Raw genomic sequence first — 17,695 nt, 5'->3', positions numbered from 1 at the left:
GCTTACGTCTTTTTGATAGTCGTTCGGAGATAAGGTTAGGGAGGACGATCTTTCGAAATATCTGGATGGACAAATGATCCTTTGTAAACGTCGTATAAAGACTCGCAGAATAGTTCAAACGAATATGAATATGGAAAGAGCATTTCTAGTCGACTTGCTTATTACGTTTTTGTGCGGCGGCATAAGCTTCGCCTCCTCAGAAAAGTCAAACAGTTTACTTCCCAGGGCAGCAAACACAGATATTACACTGCTGGCCCAAAGGCTCATATCTGATCTTCGCACGTGCTATTATAGATCTTCGCACGGCAGAAAGAGCAATATAGCCCAACCAAAACAACGTAACTGATCTCTATGAAGGAGGTGTATAAGCAGGAATTACTCAGACCAGTGCTATTATAGATTTTAGTAGCATATCCCAGTAGGCATGCCTCACCTCGGGTTCTAACCCCTAACCCGCTGACGTCTGATAGTTAAGTAAAATTGAGTGACAACAAATGCTCCTGATAAGGCGAAGCTCAGTCCGAGACTGAATGTGCTTTGTGTTATCACATTTTATAAAGATGAGACCAGCCTCCGGTTGGAGCTTTTCAGCTTGAATCCAACGAATTCACTTATCGGTTAACCCGCATACGCTCGCAGCTCTATTACTTCCTGTTATTGTTGTTGCTGTTGTATTACCGACAAAGTCACTCCTCTAAGGTTTTGGGGATGCTCGTCCTTTTCCGGATATAGAACCGGTACGTTCCGGTAACTAGCACCATTGAGGTACCAGCTCGACCGTCTCGGGAACAATTAATATGACCACATCAAACTTTCAAGGCCATACCGCCCCCACCCCTAGTTCCGCTCATTCCTCTTGGCTTTATTTGATGCCATTTTTTCTTTGTTTTTTAAGTTTGAAAATAAGTTCCATTGGGAACTCTTAAAATAACTTTCACACCTGTGACCGGTAGGCAGTGACGCGCTACCAATTCATCCTGGATACACAGCCGTCTTAGGATGCTTACTCCAGCAGCGATCTTCAAAAAGCGTTCATCCCTAAGAAGAAGCAATAACAACCCACAGTTAAGATATAAGCACACGGGTCTCCGTACCCAACTCAAAGCGAGCATCTGTTGAGCTCATTCCACATCCTTAATAGACATTAATAGACATACACAGAGCTGAATTAGCCTGCCATTAAGCTGTCAAATTACTTATTTGCATAATTAGATCTATAAAAGAAAATTGTATAAGAAAAGAAACTTAAAACGTCTAACACTAAGATGACAAAGGCAGCCGTTGCCGCGACAAAGCAGCCGCCTAATTAAGTGGCTGCTGAAAGGATTTTGAACAAAGAAGACAAAAAAAGAGTTGAGCATCCTCCCGCACAGAAAAAAATATTTAAAAATGAATTAGAAGATTTCATTTCCATCCGAGCTGATGAGGATGTCGACTTGACGCGGGTGACACGAGTGCTTCAACTTGAATGCACAGAATAAAATGTTTATGCTCAGCAGGCGGCAATGAGCTGTGTTAAAGGCTTTTAAGAAGCCGAGCGATTTGAAGTGATGACGCACAAAAAAAGTTAAAGCGACAAACTGGCGGCAAATTGACGGAACTTGGAGGATAGCGAAAAAGCGTAAAATTGCTGAAAAATTATGAAAAAAATCACAGAACGAGAATGAGATAACAGTTTTTTAGGCAACAGGAACTTCCTTAAATATTCCTTCAGCTTCTCAGCGCAGATACGTGTTGCTGCCCAAGTATTGAGCCAGCGTCATTGGCAGGATGTATCTGCCAACGTATGTATATACATGTTTCCCTGTTCCTCTCGTGCACTCATAATGTCCGTCGTATTCGTTGTCCTAATCGTCGTCATCGTCTATGTGGCGGCTTTTCACTTTGATCACAACGATCGCTTGAATGAATGCAAAAAAATCGAATCTTCATTAAGTGCTCGTACTCAAATCATTTTTATTCAAGTAAATGAAGAGCTTAAGCAGCAATGCGCATTGAAGCATTTTGTTATTGTAGGGTTTTTTGAGTTTAAGGGCAAGTGATCGTCGCATCAGGGGCAGAACAGAAGAGCGACAGTGTTGTCGGTGTAATTCGATATATTTTTTGTACGAGATATATCGTATAAACTGGGTTAAGGGAGGCAGCATTAAAAGGGAGGAAGAGTTTAGAAAGGAGAGATTAGCAAAGTGTTAGTGAAAGATTTTGAGGTGCATTGGAGTCGAAGATGCATTAAAAGACAGAAAAATGAGTTTTGTTAGGTTAAGGCTGATCTCGACCATGAATAGCTCTGTTAAAGATCCGATTAAGCTTAGGCTGAAGAAATTTGCACAGTGTTTCTGTAAGTTGAGATGCAGCATATGGACTCCAATAGACATAACAGTGATAACGGCAACCACCAAGGGTAAAATAGCTTTAGCAAACCGTATTAGTTCTCATCTCGGCATCAATCCCGTTCCCGCCAAAATGAACATGAAAATAAGGCAAAGGAGCAGACATAATTTTCTACAGCTCGATTTATCTCGCCTAAGCGTCTGGTACTCCATACTTTCAACATCTGTGATTAGTTGTGCTGTTCTTTCGCCTCATTGTCATTTTTCCATCGTTCTTGCCACATCCTTAGCGTTTCTTCCCCGCTTTTGCTTCCCATAACCGCCTTTTCAGCGCAAATAGGTGGGCGTGGTCATGCTGCAGCGCGATAAACGGAGTTTATTCTTATTCCTATCCCTCGAGAAAAATAGGTTGTTGAAGCTAGTAAAGGGCCAATAGCTTATACCATTTAGCCTAGTTAACACATGAGCCGCAGTTGCCTTGCTCGTAATATGCATATGCAACATGAGAGCTGGGAGTTGTTTTTAGAGCGCCGCTCTAGACTCTTCTAGCCAGATTCATTGCGCTCCACCAGACGAGTAAGCCATGCAATTGACTTCCTTACTAAATTGACGCTTAGCCGTCTAAATGCTTTGTTCGTCCAATAAAACTCGCCAGTCGCTTCTTTGTTGTGCTACTTGGCGCCAGTAGGAAAAACTAAGAGAACTCAGATCGCTTTCCGCCTAGTCCTTCCAATTTACCGAAAAAATACCTTCTGGCCGGAGCATCTTTCATTCGCATAACTGATTCGAAGTACCATTTCTTGGCATTTCAAAAAGCCGGTCTTTGACACTTACCGAGAGGCCCCGTCTCTTGCCGATCGGACCATATATTAGTAGCAACACACTCAGGACTGTCCTCCACATAAAATTTCCAAGTTTGCAATAAAACATTCACCATTTCTGAAGAAACCACTAAGCAACCACACGGCAGACACTCGAGGTAGACCAGAAGCTCGTTCAGTTCCGAAACCCCGAATGAAGGCAGCGTAGCATACGAACTCAACCATAGCCTCCCACCCAACCAGAGTTTGTTCGATAGCCACAGACAGGATACGCGCAAATACCCTTTTGATGTCTATACAGATGCCCAGATTTCCATAAGAAACTGCACATTCCTCAATTAACGTTGACGCGCAAGATTTCCTCTAAAGGCCAACTACTGCTACAAGAAGGAGAAAAAGCTTCCGTGAGAGAATTTTACCGAACTTTGTTTGCAGCCTTTACCGTTTTTGAAAAATAGTTAATGATAATTACACTTTAAAATAGAACGCATTCTAAAAGTGCTTTAGTACTTAATATTCCGTCCCATCACAAAAGTTAATTTACACTTCATTTCCCATCTTCACAAGAGTTTCCCCCTTCCCTTTTCTTAATAGTTCGTTTCACCACCGGAAGTCGCAAATTCGCAAGTTGTATATCCGCTGCCCATGGCGCGTGCAAAATACACCCAGAACAATGATGTGCGAGATCTGATAGACAGCGTCACCAACTTCCGCACGCGCGTATCAATTTCCGCTAAAGTACTAGGACAAAGTTTAGGAAACGAGGCTAATAGCGTTTGTTTTTTGCTCCGCAGCTTACTTTGTTGACAATTAGCACCCGCTCGCGTGTACGTTTACTTGAACACCCGTTATAAATTCAGCTTCATTGTATATTTATTTTTGGTTCACTTTGTGGCGTTGAATGCGGATTAATAGTGAATTTGGGTTGGGTTGGTTGGGCTGGTTGGAAAGACTGAGGAGAGGCTACGATTCAACAAAGTCTGTAAGATGAAGAAGAAGGCTGGCAGCAGCTTGCATTAGTGATATTTGCTTGGGAAAGAGGAAAATCCAGGGATCAGTTTTGAACCAATGAAAATACGCACTAAATAGGTTGGAGGATACCGATTCATTCTCACAATATTTGCAAATACGTTATCGAGACAATTTGATTTACGCTCTAGAACACTCGGGGTTAATATACGCCCAAGGTCTAGGCAGACTGTTTTTGATGTAACAGCAACAAAAGGGAGCAAAGAAGGGAGGTCCCACATAACACCAGCGGAGCCTACGGATGGACATCGTCAGAGATTGAAGGTACTTTTTACCCTCCTTGCATGGGGAAGAGTGATCCAGACACAATATATGTTTGGCCCAGAGCAGTGGATGAGGCTAATGCACACTTTAAAGAGTTGCATAAAGATTTTATTTCGGAAAAGCCGAAAGATTAAGTATGAATAAAGAATGAATGTCGTCAGTGGATGTGCGGTCTTCATTATTTAGCCAAGGCGCAACGATATCGATGTGGGCTAGGAAAGACCATATACACATGACGGTGAATAGGATAGAAATAGGATAAATGTAGTGCTCAAAAGAAAATAAAGAGAGAAATCGCCCGGTAAGAACTCCTGTGGAAAGTTGTGGATAATCGACCGATTGAAGTGAGACTGGTTCAGGGGTTTCAATACACGCCACGAGGTAACGTAGTCAATGCAATGAACGAGTTTTAGTGCTATCTTTCAACTATAAAAACGAAAAACATTATTTACCGCTAGTACCACAGGAGCATAGAGCAAGCGTTTTGCTGACTCTCAGGTTGCTAATCTTCAAATGAAAAAACCACAATACATTGGGAAGACGGCGAAGTCGAAAGGTATCGTTCTAGCATATTATCGGTAAGGCGAAATAGGACAACACATCATTGAAATGCCGATGGCTTTTCAGAAAACCTCCAATATAGTAGAGTAGCTTCGAAGGAGCTTCTTCTTTAAAAGCTTGGTACAACGACCGAGTCCGTCAGAGGGTTTTCGATACTAAGTTGAGCAGATTTAGTGAAGTGGGCATAGACCATGTCATGAGTTTTCTTTATTCGATGTAACAGCCCTACATAGTCTATGCTGCTAAATCGCTGACGGGTTTTAGGTCACACGCGAGCTCATGCGGGAAAAATCAAGCGGATCAGCAGACTAAAGAGGAGTTTTGCTGTATGGAGCTGCTTCGAAAGTAGAGTTAAATAACAGCTCTTTGACAGGTGAACCCGAGTCCCTTCGGTGGGTAGAGCGTGCTGTTTAAGGGATTTCAAAGAACCGTGCCTCACCTCCGGCCTACTTAATCAAACTAAATCGTGACATGTATAAGTCCTGCATCATACAAAGTACTCATTCCATTGTGCTGTGGAGCCAATCCTTCTAACGACTTCTCTTCTATTGTCAAACAGAAACTGCCAAGGAATTTCGTTATAGTATTTTAATGCCAACTCATCTGAGTGATCCCAGCTCTTAGATACGACAAAATTCTGTTACAAAAACAACAGTGACACTGTTGGAAGTAGTTAATAATGGGACATGCTCTGTTGTTGAAGATCTTTGAAGCGCGCTCATCTGATGTTGAAAAGAAAAAGGTAACGTTACCTACCTACCCTACGTCCCACAATACTGCGACTAAACTGAAAATAGCAACCAGAGAGCTGAATACAGCTCTTACTAGTATCATACACAACTTACTAAACTACAGACTGCCTTTTAGAAGAACATTTTGAGAACGGAACTTTGACAAAGTGCAATAACATCAAGCGCGGAGAGAACAAGCAGAGTTAACACAACTTAATCTTTTGTTAAAGACCTTTTTAACGGCCACCATAATTTCTTGTAGTGAAGAAAGATGACCATCCCATTTCTAAGTACTTTTGCACCGTAACTCAACTGAAATTGGCAACAGGGGAGCTGGTGAGAGCTCCACCCAGGCGCATACACTTGTCGGGCGTGGGAATGTATGAGATTACAAGAAAAAGTCCACTACATCTATGCAGCTGTAGTACTGAAGTCAATTGAAAGTAGAAGACATTAAACTTATCTCAACGTTTTGCTAAAAACTCAAAACTCTCACTTACCCACATTCCTTTGAGGCTTGGTCTTATCAAGCACACTTGTCGTTTTACTTTTATGTTTCACCTTTGACGTACGACTGTACATAGTCGAGAGGTGCCAACGCTACGGCTTGTCCTACCTGTACCACTTGCCCTCAAACAACAAAGGAATTAATTAACAGCGATTGTGAATGCCAGATACGTAATCATCAACCAGTTAAGTTGGGCTCAACGAGCCAACTAATAAAGCAAACAACAATTTAAAACACAGTCAATGAAGCAGTTCAACTGCCCCACCGGTGTGTGGCTACGTTCGTGCGGTGCGCAGATGTTGCAGCACACGGGGCAGATCAGTAAGCCGCTTCGTTGGTTGCGAGATCGACGTAGAACAAAACTAAGAAGCATTTGCCGAAAAGCAGCGCCAAAATACCGAACACGCCAATAAACAAATCGTTGAAGCAAATAAATGCCGACTATAAATAAATGTGGCGCATTGAACAAATGTCACACAGCATGAACCTGAACCCTTTGCGTGGATCGATTAAAAAAAAGGAAGTTGAGACAAAAAACAAAGCGAAGGAGCGAACGAGCATATGAAGGCGCAAAAACGTGCGGTGACGTTAGAGGATGCGGCTTACGAGTCGTTTTTTGGCTTACTGGCTGGCCAACAATGGCAGCCGGCAACCGCGGAGGCAAATGCCTCCTGTGTGCGCGCGCCTGTGCGCAATAATGATGCGATTATCCGAGAAATTAACATCAGATAAGCGCGCCCAACGATGTGATCGACAAGACTGATAAACGGCGAGCAGCATAAGTAGCAATGAGTACAAATAAAACAATGCTTACAAACAAACAACAAATACATACAAGTACAACAAGCAAGCAACCAACCAAGCGCATGATGTGCAGCTCAAATTGATCAAAAGCGCCTGTAGACGCCACCGCGAAAGCAAACGCAGTTTTGTTTTAAAAAGCGGTGACTGTCAACGGCGTTCGGTTCGGTTGTTAGTGGCGCTGAGCCTCGTCGTGGATCAAACAAACGTTCGTTCGATGTGGCAGCATAACATCGTTGCTTAAAACAATAAAACAAAAGGACGCAGTGGCAAAAGGAAGGGTTCAGCGCTCGAAAAACAAACTAGTTGAGCTTGATAGCGCCACTCATTCAGCCTTTCAGCCACTTAGCAGTACGAACAGCCGACAGTCACAGTGAAGCAGCCAACAAACCAATCGTCGCACAGCCAAAATATATCAGCCGTAATGTCCGAAAAATTCAGCCAGCCGCCTGTCTTGTCGTGTTTTGTCTGCGTTGTGCTACAAAATGCCAATTAAAGGCGCCGCCATTAACAACAAAACCAACAAGTCGCTGCGAATGAGCAATGCGCACAGGGGGAGGAGGAGGAGGCGAAGGCAGAGGAAGAGAGGAATATTACGCTGGGCTGGAACGGTTTTTTTTGCCTGTTTCTCTTTACTTCTCTCCGTATGCAACTGCGGCAGGCAAGAGGATTTAGAGGGCTATCGAGCTTGTTTTGCTTCGATTTGTTTCTTTTTTTGCTGCCCACCTCCCAAACTGAATGATCCATTGCGACTGCCACTGTTGATTGTGTGGTGAGCATGCGCGCCAACTAGCCGTCACGATGCGCCAATTGCCGCGCCATCGATCAAAAACTTTTCAACGTACTCAATATTGACTGTAGTTGAACAGACGATTTGGAGATGGAGTGGTGCACGTCGAGGCGGGCCAGTGAAGGCTCATAGATAAGGTGAGGGTTTTGAGTTGCGGTGCTTTTTTGCGCTTACAAATGTGGCGCCAGCAGATTGATCTGCGTATTTTTACTCCACGCTGATTTTCAGGCGCTTCAGAAGACTCTTCAAAGGTAATGAGTAGTAAAAGTTGTTAAGTTCTTTAACTTGTCACAGCTTAATCCATGGTTAGTATGAGCTATCTGCTAAGTAGGGCGCTAAATTAAACTCTGATGTTGAATTACCTTGTGCAAGGAAATTTAGAGAAGATTTAAGTAGAGAGAAAATGCGATATCCAATTAAAGATCTCTGTTTGTTCTACGAGTACCCGGAAAGTAGACTTTCCTTCTATCTCGGGTTAAGTGAGGCTCAGTGGAGTAATTGGAGCTGGTTTCATTAGACATGGTAATCATTGACAATTTTAGAACCACAGAAAACATACATTTCTTTATATAGTCTGAAAGAAGCGGCGCTCAAGGTCCCCCAATGACTAGATGATTAATTTAGGACCAGTTTTTGACAGGCAGAGCTCGACGGAGCTATAGAGTTCATCTGTCCATGTTGAGTGGAGTGCTAAAAAAAACACTTCCGATGGGAGCTCATGCGCTGCGCCTTAATATGCTGATAGCCAAAGTTGTGCTAGCTGTATCGAGAGCCACGAAGTAAAGTTATCCATTCACTTTAAGTTCAGATGCCCCGGCTTTGCTAAAACGTGGCGAAAATATCACGATCGGGATGTCTTCGACTCAACGACGGAAATAACCAAGGGAGATGTCTGCCCTATTAGCCAGTATCACAGTTGGAGCTCAAAAAATTGTTCAAGTGACTTGTCCTGCACCAAGGAAGTCTTCCTCCACCTGCCTCTCCCAACTCAGTGTAGGTCTCACCATTCCTCTAATTCCAAATGGCACTCTCATACGCTCGCATAACATGACCTAATCAGCGCAGCTCTCGGTTTGAAAAGAAAGGAGATGAATTATCAAGAAGCTTTACCTTCGAGCTTTAATCCCGTTCAGTATTTAAAGTATACTACTACGAAAGGAGAGCAACATAGATTTGTATTTGGCTACGGTGAGTTATACTAGCAGGACTCGTCTAGCATCTAAACTTTCACTTAAGATAGTCTGATCAAGGTTTCAAGCATTTTTTGATTTGGAAAGGACAAAAAGTGATTCTAGGTTGGGTTAGCCAAATGGTCATTGATCTGCACTCGGAAAGTTTTGAGTGTCTACCAAACAGCAGCAATAACCTCTTTCTTGAGTGCCTGCCAAAGGCAAATTCCTTTTGCTTCCGATGGAATCTAACAGAGTGCGAATGGGGCAGCAATGCGAAGAGTCACACAGCAGGATTCGTCTAGCACCTAACCTTTCACTTTTGGTAGTCCAGCCAAGTTGAAGCTATGATCAGTAAGAGCCGCTCATCACATCCTCATCGCAGAATAATAGTTTATGGAAATCGCTTATTTCGGGCTCGGTTAGATAAACGCAGGAGATCTCTAAAAGCGTGATTCCCGTACCGTGGTTCTATTCTTAATTAAGCAAACCCCAAAAATGTAGATTTGAAAGACTGTCGATACATTCGCTGTGAAAAGAGAGATCACGGCTGATTAAGCCAGCCTTTGGAGTTATACCTTAAGGCCTTATCGTGTCCGATAACTCGACACCAGCGTAGCTTAATTGCAGCTGCACTTCTCTTTTTCGAAATTTGGTTCGTATATCCCTGAAATTTCTATAGGTAATGCTAACATGCATTCCAGAGCTTCCTTAACTGACAATCTAAAAAATGCTGATCATTTCGGCGATCAAATGAAATTCTCTCGTCTAAGAGTCAACTAAACCACACTCCTATCCACACAATAGCCAGCAACGTGGAAAAAAATCAAAAACACGAATGAAAAATTCGGCAACGCCATAGCGCTATCGTGAAATATTTTCATGCCACCGCGGTTTAGACAAACGTTGAACAAAATATCGCGCCATGGCGCCATTGATGAATACCACGGCAACACAACAATAACAAAAAACATACACCCCAACGGCCGGAAGAATGTGTATTGGCGTAAGAGCGCCATAAACAATGCGGCAATAGTGCCACCGGCGCGCCAGGTTGCTCCACTTCCATCTTGTTAACACAATTTCGTCGTCCGCAGTTCGGCATTCATCGTTCTATCTTAGCGCCCCCATCCTCACGCGCATATGTCCCTTCATCCATTCATCTCACCATTTGTCTTTTTTTCTGTTTTTCTGTAGTACGGTCCGTCCATTTGCAAATCGTCGATTGCATTGTACCACGCAGATGAGTTTTTGCGACGCGTCGACCTAATCGATTTGTGCATCGAGCTGAGCTTGTATGCGCCGCAAATTCACTATCAAGTCTCAACGTACAAGGGGATGTGGTAGCTATAGGGGACAATGTGAAATGTGGCGCTAGTATTCAATTCAGTTCAGTGTAGATGGCGCCTGTTGGCGCGGCTTTGTTGGCGCGCATGTGCACAGGCGCCGCTTGGCGCAGAGCGGCATCTTTTGATGACCCAAACGAAAAAAGCTTGCGCGCACATACAATGATTGACCGCAAAAGTAAGAGAACAAAAGATTGCTGCAAGAGGGAATCAGCAAACGGTCAGCGGAAAGTAACTGGCGCTTAAGCGTTAGCAATCCTGACAAACGCGTCCGGCGCCACAGCTTTATCGGTTGCTTTTTTTTGCGTGCTTGTGGTGTGTGTGGACAGTTTTTGGTGATTTTTTGAGCTACTCGTCGTAGATTGTAAAGATGTCAGCGTGTAGCAGAAGCTTGGTATTGTTTTTCTGCTGATTCTTGTCAAAGGTTGACAAGAACCAATGTCAAGACAATCACAAGAATAATACAATGGTATGAGGAATAGGATGAAGTGCTCTCAACCCTTAACGACATTTGATTACTTTAGCTTTCAGAACGACATATGCCCTTCACGAAATTAGAAGATTTAACTATCCTCTTTATCCCTCTGAGTTTTTAGGAATTAAAATTATTTAAGGCTCATAGTCAAAGAAACAATGATTGCAGTCTTCAAGATTTTTCCCACCTTCTAGGTCGAAACGTCTTGATCCATATAATCTGCTTCTGATAGCGTCTATCACAAATGGCTTATAGAACCTAATCTTTCGAATAATCCAAAGTATGCAAAATTGCGGGTTGCTCGCAGCAAAATTTTCGTCAGTGAACTGTCTTCGACATTCTTCCACTGTCTCGCGGGCCCATGCGAAGCGATCGCTCTAATCGTTGGTTCGATGAACCACTGGGCCCAAGCGCTGGATAATTCTTAAAGCAGCCCGATATTTTGATAGAGTTCTCTTAATCTCCCTGTCTCGTTGTTCCCGTTCTAACATTAGTTCTTTGTCCGGGCTAGTATGCTGCTCCTTTACCGAGTGCACTGACTGCACACTATCATCGCTATCCGCGTCCGAGTCATCGCGACACCATCGCCTTTTCCTTCTCCTTACTTTCTTTTAAAATTTTGGAGTTCATCTTGGTCGTAAGACCACCTTCCCACAAGGTGGCTCAGCGGTCTAATGTTAAAAACGCCCAGCCTCATAGTCGGGCGCTATTGAGTTCAGCTAAGCCCTCACACCAACGACAAGTGCCTGCTTTAGTGAGGGAGGTCTTTTGGTAAGTAAGATCCAAAAAAATAAAAGTCATAGGAAAGATTCTATGTCTCAGCATTGAGCCCAATATTTCAAGCAGAGCGCCGACTTATTCTACCATACCTCCAGCACTATTTTTGTTGTTCTTTAAACGGAAAAAACTCATCTCAAAGTTTACGGTATTGTTAAAGATATCTGTACACCTTTTCCGGAAAAGAAACCAGTACTAGCACCTTCTGCTATGAGCTTGGCTGCCACACACACACACACACACATTTTAATTTGTTTCGTCCCTCCCACAAATTGTCATCCTCCCAGCAGCTCCTTGCAGCAGGACTGCTACATATTCTCTTACTCCGGGAAGGTATCGAACCCAATCCGGGTCCGTCTCCTGACCCCGGTCCTGAGAAATGGTTTTGCTGCATTTGCCAGAAAAGAATCTTTTTAGGACGGTCATACTCTGTTCAGTGTGTCTCGTGCAAGGGATGGTTGCATCGGACAGGTTGTTCTGGGCTTGATCCCAAAACCCGACGTCCACGTAACTTTTATAAATCTTTTGTGGCTCCTTGCTGCTCACGCCCAAGAGCGTCCCGTAGTATACGCCTAAGCGTATCCCCATTACCTTCCAGCAGCCTCGCTGCTCAGCAAGCCACAACAAGTACCCGCTGCTGCTCGCGCCCCACGGCGCCAACAACTCAAACAGCTGATACCACTCATAACTACTACCTTCGTAGTAGAGCTGGTAGCAATGCTGAGCATCAGCCCCTGCCCCCGTCTTCTTCTCCTCCCCCCCCCCCCCCCCCCCCTCTTTTCTGGCAGCAATCGTGCAGGTCAGGGAAACAGACTCTTAGTCCCTGCCTCCGTTTGCACCGTCTGCCAGCACAGAATATATAGGTTTGCGACATCTGCTCAATGAAGCTCCTGCCTTGGGTGGTGCCACTTTCCTAGATGTTCTGGTCTCCGCGACGGCAACCCCTCGACGGGTTTCATCGCGCCATGTTGCCAGGTCGCAAACCCAAATCATCCGGGTACCCCAATGCTTGCCCAAGGGCGCCCAGTCCCAATACCACAACAGCAATTGCGTCCTGGCCTTCCACAACCTAGGCGTAGTCACCCGTCACTTACCCCTAGAGTTGCGGCGTCACCCCTAATGCACTTCAGAATTCTGCAGTTAAACTGTAATGGACTAACTGGGAAGATTACGGAGATAGTCGATTTCATGAAGCGGCACAACATCCGCATTGCTGCGATTCAAGAGACGAAACTCACAGCGAGATCTGCATTGCAGACCTGCTCTGGGTATAATGTCCACAGGAAGGACCGCGAGAGCGGAAATGGAGGCGGCCTCGCGTTTATTATACACCACTCTGTGCAATATCATATATTTGATCCTGGCATCGACCGCAGGGACAATGTCTTAGAACGTCAAGGCCTATCTGTCCGGTCAGGCGATGCAAATCTAGAAATCATCAACATCTACATCCCTCGTGTCACCTGTTGCCCCAGTGGATACCGCCCTAATATCGAGGCCTTACTCACTGGCAACAATCGCATTATCTTAGGCGATTTCAATGCCCATCACGACCTATGGCATTCAAACTTGCGGGCGGACAGTAGGGGTGAGATGTTGGCGGATCAAATAGACGAAACGACGTTCTGCACAATAAACGGAGACGCCCCCACACGTATGGTAGGAAGCTGTCATAGCTCGCCAGATATCTCAATCGTGAGCGCAGAACTCGTAAACTGCGTCAACTGGCAGCCGATGGTAACATTGGCATCCGACCACCTGCCCATACTTATTTCGTTCGAGCGTACCGCCGACTTCATCGTCACCGAAAAACACACTTCCATAAACTTCAAAAAAGGAAAGTGGGAAGAATATAAATCTGCAACAGACAGCAGCTTTGCTGCCCTCCCTATCCCGACTGATGCCCGCCAAGGGGAGCGTGCCTTCCGTAAGGTCATTGAATCCGCCTCGGCACATTTCATTCCCGCCGGGAGAATTCCCGAAATCCGGCCCCACTTCCCGGCGGAGGCCGCGAGCTTAGCGAGGGAACGCGACCTTATAAGACAGCTTGATCCAGGCGACCCCCAAATAAGGGATATAAACCAACGCATCAGATTGCTTGTGGACGAACACAAGCGGGCGAAATGGGAAGAGCACCTAAGAGGTTGTAACCTCTCTACCGGTGTAGGTAAACTTTGGTCCACCGTAAAGTCCCTATCGAATCCGACTAAGCACAAAGACAAAGTTTCCATCGCCTTTGGCGATAAGGTGCTGTCGGATGCGAAAAAATGCGCGAGCGCTTTCTGCCGACAATATATAATGCATCCTACGGTCGAAAAAGATAGACGGAGAGCCAATAGACACGCACATAAACACAAATTCAGCGCGTCACCAATCACCATCACCGCTAGAGAGGTTGAGGACGCCATTGGTCGCGCTAAACCATCCAAAGCAGTGGGCCCAGACGGCATAGCCATGCCGATGCTTAAAAACCTAGGGAAAGAGGGTTTCAAATATTTAGCGCATGTCTTCAACCTGTCTCTTTCCACCTTTGTCATACCCGAGAAATGGAAAATGGCCAAGGTGGTCCCGCTACTAAAGGGAAACCAGCTAACGTAGGTGAGTCATATCGTCCGATATCTCTCCTATCGCCAGTGGCAAAGACGCTTGAAGCCATTTTGCTCCCTTATTTCCAAGCACATTTGCAGCTAGCCCCTCATCAGCATGGCTTCAGAAAACTCCATAGCACTACCTCCGCGCTAAATGTCATTAGCACCCAGATAAATTGCGGTTTGAATCAATACCCCCACCATAGAACAGTACTCGTAGCGCTAGACCTATCAAAAGCTTTTGATACGGTCAACCATGGCTCGTTACTGCAAGACCTGGAAGGGTATACCCTTCCCCCATGTCTTAAAAGGTGGACCGCAAATTATCTGGGTGGTCGGCAGGCATCGGTGCAATTCAGAAACGAAACATCAAAACAAAGGAGAATTAAACAAGGGGTGCCACAGGGGTGTCCTATCCCCACTTCTGTTTAATTTATACATATCTAAGCTACCTTCACCACCGGAAGGAGTCACAATCGTTTCCTACGCCGATGACTACAATAATTGCCACAGGCCAAGGCCCAGAGATCGACGAGCTATGCAATAAAATAAACGGCTATCTCCCTGATCTCTCCAGTTTTTTCGCCTCGCGAAACCTGGCATTGTCACCGACTAAATCTTCCGCGACCTTATTTACAACATGGACGCCCCAAATGTCGACCATATTGAACATCCACGTCGATGGCACTACGCTACCGACTGTCCTACACCCCAAAATCTTGGGTGTGACGTTTGATTAGGATCTACATTTTGGTGCGCACGCAACCGCAATTGTTCCAAGAATTCAGAGCCGTAATAAAATCCTCAAATCCCTTGCTGGCAGTACCTGGGGAAAAGATAAAGAAACGCTCTTGACCACATACAAAGCAATTAGCCAGCCGATTACGTGCTACGCGTCACCCACGGGCTGTCTTCTTATGTCCCCAGAACATCATCTGCATAATGAAGTGAGAATACTCCCCATCAGGGAGAGAAATGAGATGCTGACCAAACAGTTTCTGTTGAATACCCAGAAACCTGGGCATCCCAACAGACATCTGATTGACGAAGCAGCACCGCCTATGGGCCTAAGGAGTCATCTCCGTAAGCATTTTGAGGAAATACGGCACCTGAGAACCCAGCCGTATGAAGCGGAAAAACACAAGCAGGTCCTTGGTGAACTCCATAGACAGGCGTCGGACTTTTATGTCGGGAATTGCCCGGTGAATCCAGTACTTGAAGAAAAATATCCAGAACTCGCGGAAGAGGAACGCATACTCCCCAGGGAAACGCGTGTCACTCTTGCTCAACTTCGTTCTGGATACTGTAACAGGTTAAACTCTTACCTATCCAGAATCAACACCGACATACAAAATGTATGCCCCGCTTGCAATGTGTCCCCACATGACACCAACCATCTCTTTGTATTGTAATGTGTATTGTAATGTGGAACCAACGCCTCTAACACCCCTTTCCTTATGGTCCACCCCTGTTGAAACGGCAAGTTTCCTTGGACTCCCGTTAGAGGATATTGATGACAATTTGTGATCGGTCGCGGCTATTAGGTGGGGCCAGCATTGCTACAACAACAACAACAACAGCTTGGCTGCCAAGGGAACGATTTTTTGAATATTAATTTTAGCCTCTTACAGGCATGACTTGCCGCTGGTTTATTCTGAGTCCTATAACTCACTGTCCCGCTGGTCTCTCGCTAACTTCTTGCTGAGGCTGAAGCTAGGGAAACGTCGGAATTTGGAGTTGTTATAAAGGGTATAAAAAATTGGCCAAGCTGTTCCTCTTCTATGCCGTTTTGATCAGAGGGAACTGAATAGACATTGAAACTATATGGATGCAACTTTCGGTTTCGAATGGTTATGATTCCAGTGTCAAAAATATAAAGTTTTCAATCAGTTAGGATTTATGATTAGGATTTTCGTGTGGTTTCACAATGGGCCTATAAAGGCCTCTAGGTGTGCCGCTCCGACGCGAACGGCAGCCACTTCAACCTAACCTAGGATTATGGTTTCAGTTTTGAAAAATGACATGATTGAAAACGGTTTTCGTTTTGAAAAAGTAAACGGCTTCCAATATTTATGGCCTGAGTTTCAGTTTTGAAACATGAAATGGTTTCAAACGGTTATGTTTGCGGTTTCAATTTTCTAATGTAAGACGCTTCAAACGTTTGTGCTTTTATATGAAACGGTTTCAAGAGGTTATGGTTATGGTTTAATTTAAAACGCTAATGGGTTTTAAATCGCATCGGTTTTCAGAAATTAACGATTTCATCCTTGACTTGACCTTGACAGCGGCTTGCGGTTACAATTTCAGTTCTGTGCGATTTTAAATAGTTTCAATGAACCGTTTAGGTTTTTTTTTTATTTTAATAAAAAAACTAGCAGGCCCGACAGACGTTGTTCTGCCCTAAATTTGGCCTATCTGCATACATTTTAATAAGCTTTTTCCGTCTAACTCTGCCCTACCCCTCTACACTTTATCCTAATCTTTTTATTCACTCCTCCCTCCGCCTTTTTCGCTTCATCTCCATCTTCGTCTCATTCTATCCTTTTCTCAGTCTCCTTCTCTCTTTTCTCTTCTCTCAAGTTTTTCTCCTTCTTCGTCTCTTATTGCCAGTCCCAGAGGGTGGTATGTATCTTGTTCCAGTTCCATTTCGAGACTCAGTCCCAGTCCCACTCCGAGTCCTAATCTCAGTCCCAGTCCGTCTCTGGTATACTTCCCGGAAAAAAGCATCGTAAATACTAATATGGGCAAATTTACATACGAAATTTCAGGCAAATCGAATAGGACGTACGTAAATAGGTATGTGGGTATTATTAATTCTTGTCTTTATTTCGGCTTCGCATGCATATTTATCAGTTTTGCCAGGTTGATGCGACTAAATCGAATATCAAAATGAACTATAGAGCTCTCAGCAACAGCTTTCATTTGATATCCATAATACACACACATTCTAGGTGTATCCGGGTCCATGTTTTGGCTTATATCTCGAGACCGTAGTCACCCAGCGGTGTAAAACTTACTCTCTACTAAAGCGGCCACCGTGGTGTGATGGTAGCGTGCTCCGCCTATCACACCGTGTGCCCTGGGTTCAACTCCCGGGCAAAGCAACATCAAAATTTTGGAAATAAGATTTTTCAATTAGAACTAAATTTTTCTAAGCGGGGTCGCCCCTCGGCAGTGTCTGGCAAGCGCTCCGATTGTATTTCTGCCATGAAAAGCTCTCAGTGAAAACTCATCTGCCTTGCAGATGCCGTTCGGAGTCAGCATAAAACATGTAGGTCCCGTCCGGCCAATTTGTAGGGAAAAATCAAGAGGAGCACGACGCAAATTGGAAGAGAAGCTCGGCCTTAGATCTCTTCGGAGGTTATCGCGCCTTACATTTTTTTTTTTTATTTACTAAAGCATACATCAACAGCTTCAATTTGATACCCATAATGTAAAATCACATTCTAGGTGTATCCGGGTCCACGTTTTGGGCTATATCTCGAGACCCTACCCCCCAATTGTA

Source organism: Eurosta solidaginis, chromosome 4 (genome assembly GCF_040869045.1).
Source record: "Eurosta solidaginis isolate ZX-2024a chromosome 4, ASM4086904v1, whole genome shotgun sequence".
Classification (NCBI taxonomy): Eukaryota; Metazoa; Arthropoda; class Insecta; order Diptera; family Tephritidae; genus Eurosta; species Eurosta solidaginis.
The sequence above is the reverse complement of the archived record's forward strand: the minus strand, read 5'-3'. Positions refer to the sequence as shown.